The sequence below is a fragment of the Halyomorpha halys genome, unplaced genomic scaffold (assembly GCF_000696795.3).
Source record: "Halyomorpha halys isolate HHAL.00 unplaced genomic scaffold, Hhal_1.1 Scaffold244.1, whole genome shotgun sequence".
In the NCBI taxonomy this organism is placed as follows: Eukaryota; Metazoa; Arthropoda; class Insecta; order Hemiptera; family Pentatomidae; genus Halyomorpha; species Halyomorpha halys.
This window is the reverse complement of record NW_027110917.1, coordinates 192,766-196,874: the sequence shown is the minus strand read 5'-3', so window position 1 is coordinate 196,874 and position 4,109 is coordinate 192,766. Positions and strand designations below refer to the sequence as shown.

At 29.8% G+C, this 4,109-nt stretch overlaps 1 long non-coding RNA gene across 3 annotated transcripts in view; it reads left to right on the top strand.

The window, feature by feature from the left end:
- The window catches only part of LOC106680128 (uncharacterized), a 486,547-nt gene that overhangs the window by 296,453 nt on the left and 185,985 nt on the right, over nt 1-4,109 (top strand). The gene's annotated exons all lie outside the window — the stretch shown is intronic.

Below are 4,109 nucleotides of genomic sequence, written 5' to 3'. Positions count from 1 at the left end.
TTTGTTTTGTAAATTTTGTTTGAAATGAACATAAAATATGGAAAGATTTGATAATTAATTTAATTAGTGCCACTTTATTAAATCAATTTTTCTCATTTATTCGTTTTTTCTCTGAAGCAGCTATTTCAGTTTGTTTTGTCAATTTTTTTTTAAATAATTGATTTTCTCACATTTTTTATCGAAATGAACATAAAATATGGAATTTTTAAAAATTAATTTAACGACATCAGAGGAAAACTCTTTTTCTAGATTAAAAACACTTTTCCGGATACAAGAGTAGTTACATAGACGTATAATATAGCGTTGAAATGCCAAAGATTTTAGAAAAAATAATAGTCTAACCACTTTTAACCTGCCGGGCGCATACACAGTATGTTTTTTAGTTTCGTTAGTATTTTTGCACAATAATAACTAAAAGTTTTTTTAATATCAGGATGACTACCTACCTGAAATAATTTTTAGTATTTTCAATATTGATTCTGTAACAATTTATATGCTTAAGATTAATGGTTAAGAGAACAGAATGTGAATTTTAGTAAACTGTTAAATATTTTATATCTCAACCATACTTTTGAAAAAGGAAAATGTAAAAAAAAATGTTAAATATTATTATGAGTACTTTTCTAAAAATTGTTGAAATTTTAGTTAGTCAATCTATTAATTGAAAGGCTCATAATAATTAATTATAAAATTAGTAAAAATATCTGTTCTGAAAGAAGCCAGGATTAATTTCAACTCAAAGTAGGGTGGTTAGGATTACACTAACTTGATGTAAAATTCAATTACAAGGTTTTTTTTTTTAATAAAGAAAAAAGAACAAATTTAGGCATAAATTCTAAATCAGCTCAGATAAAAAAATAATCGGAAAGTTGAAGTTTTCCTGTAAAAGAGAATCACAATAGCTTTATTGTGCTCCCACGTGGCAAACTGACACCATCATCCACTAAGGAAGGCCATGTCTGCTGCAAATCGAATACAGTAACAAATGTCCAACATATAAATGATGTAAATATTATAAATAAATAAATGCAATGTTATATTTCTAAAAAACATTAAAAAATAGGAAACCTTACTTTTATGCTTACCCACGTACTTCAACATGTACTGTATTGTATATGTCGTACTTCAACATTCCTAAGCTGGTACCGAGTAATTAACAACTTTTAATAACTGTTTACTCAGATATTTGAGGTCATCAATGCTAGAATCATTCTCACTGTAAGGTTTTAAATTTTATCAAACATCCAGAAATTACTATACCTATAGAATAATCTTTATGTTTATATTTATTATGAATAAATAATGTTATATCAGATTCATAATGATATATACTTATTATAAATCGTGATTAAATATGGACATATTTTCTTATAGCACCTTCATTTTAACTTAAAGTACTTACAATTTTATATTAAAGTAAAATGGACACTTTTTTTTTTCGTAGCCCCTTATCTTCTTCTGGCATTTGTATTTTAAGAAGCATTGCATTATTTCACCATTTCATGATTTATTTTGAATTTTCTAATCAATAACTAGATGATGGAACTCACCTTATTTTTGTAATAAAACAAAAACCAATAATTATTTTTAAATACGTAGATACTTTAGATTTCTGTAACGGCAAGAGTGAGAGATTTTCATTGGCTTTTTCTTTTTATTAATCTTATTCCATTATTAATTATTATTGGGACAGGAAATATTCTTAAAGATATGAAATATTCTATAAACAATATGAAATAATTCTCATTTTATGTTACTCTTTAACGTAAATGAAAATGCTCAAAAGCCACTTCAATATCTAAGTCAGGATTAAACACGGCTTAAATCATATATGAAATAAACATTTAATTTTTTTCTGTAATAGCACAAAGGAACAAGAAAGAAACAGTTATAATAAGTAATGAAAGTTGTTGATAGGTTTGTTTCCTAAACCATTTGACTTACAATTACCCTTGAGGCAGGACTTTAATGGAGTGGTTAGTTGCCCAGGAAAAGTAAACTTTTTTTTTTCTGATCCCTCTAAAACTGAAAAACGGAAATATGAATTAGACGATTGCATTACGTGAGAGAACATAATTCAAATATGAATACTACTTTTTTCTACCATTGGTACTTGAAGGTGTCCAAGTGAAATACTTATCTGAAGTTTGTGGTGACCGTTCTGTGAAAAACTCTACTTAAATCTTTGGAGGTGAGGGGCCTCGCATAATGATAAAAGTGAAGCCAAAGTGGCAGGTCTTACGAGGTATGTCCTACTGCTAAGAACTGTACAGAGCATTCGTAGTACAAAGCTTGTTTAGTGTTCTTAATAAATAATAATAGAAAGAACCCATCTCAAAAAAACAATTTTTTTTCAAGTAAAAATGTTGAATCATTTTGAGATAAAAATTGTTGAATTATTTTTTGTCTTCCGACAGACCTGGCTTGTGGTATATGAACGGGACATTCGTATTCTGAAGGAAACCCACCTCCACATCGATATTGTCCTTGAGACCTACACCTGTGTGTGTATTCTTCTTTCTTCGATATTTTTGAAATTATCGTGTCTTAGGGATAAATTTCTTTATATTTTTAGCTGATCATAATTAAATTAGTGTCCTTTTGAACCATGAATTATTTTATTTTAGCTTCGAGCCTTAAAAATGCATGAACTAAGGCTTAAAAATCCTTATTTCATCAACTTTATCTAGATTTTTGTTATTCAGCTACATTTTTTCTGTTAAGTCAGAAAGTTTCGTAAAATTAATGATGCGAAAGTTAAAAAAAGATGCACAAATATTTATTCATCCTTGAGAAACCAAGAGGAAAAAGCAGAGGCGAAACATAGCAGCGAATCTTTATTTTTTATTTTCATAGTAAATTTTATGATGTTGCGTACATATTAAGTAAGAATTAAGACAGGTGTTCATCTTTGAAAACTTTGCTTGAAAATCGATATTATATCAGAATTCAGGCAAAAAAATCGACTCAAATCACATTGTTTTCTTTCTGCAACAAAAAATTAAGTAAAACTTATTTTACTTATGCTCAGATTGTGATATCTTCTTTTCTCTTATGAATTTTATTTATTGATAAATATTACACTCTGCCACAGTTGTTGGGCTATAAGTAATAGTAATGACTGATTATATGCAGACTAGAATAAGATAAATAAATAAATGAAAAGAAATTACATAAAAATAAGTAAAATCTCTCTCTAAATATATAGAAACAGAAGGATAAAGAAAATAAACATAATCAAAATATGTAGATGAAAAATAAATACATAAAATAATCAACAGTCGTATTTACACTCTCATATACAATATTTGCACTATCGACCTAGGGATCTCTGAGCTCACTCTATCCCCCATGTATGAGGGGTAGAGCAGAGCTCATTGAGATCCCAGCGCATCCCTCTCACCACGTACCTGGTAATGAGCCAGTGGAGGCTGAGCAAGTGCGCTAAAGCCGCTAACGCTCAACTTGAGTGGAGTATCTGACCACTTCAAGAACTCCAATTGTCCATTTTTATTTTTCAATTAGTCTCTTAGCCAATGAGATTTCAACCTTCGAGATGGATTGTAGGGATGGGTGGAACTTGATAAGGATTGAACCAAGGAAGGATTAGAATGATTAAAAAGCTATATGGAATTTTGAGAATTTGGTTGGTATGAGGTCAAGGACAAAAGGGATATGAAGGTCATGGTTAGTGTTCGGTTGGAAACGTAATAGGATACATTGGCTATAGTTCTAAGGATTTAGGATTTAAAGGATTGGATACGTTTGATATTCGATGGTTTTGCTGTTCCCTAAAGTTCAGGTCCGTAGTTCCAGATAGGTCTGAGTATAGTCTTATAAATTAGAATTTTGTTTTCTATTAAGAGATGAGAGGTCCTGCTCAGCCGTCGGTATAGTTTGCAGAATCGTCTGTTGCGTTCTTGTCACATTGTGATCTAAATTGAAAAAAAATAGTTTAATTGAACATTTCCAATTGTCCAGAAAATGAAAAACTTGACCCTCCACCATAGTTAGAATAGGATGGTCACCTGTAGATGACCCCCTCGTATGTCAGAAATGCCTAGGAAGGGGGTGATAAAAAAAATTAATGAATAAAACAAAAACATTTC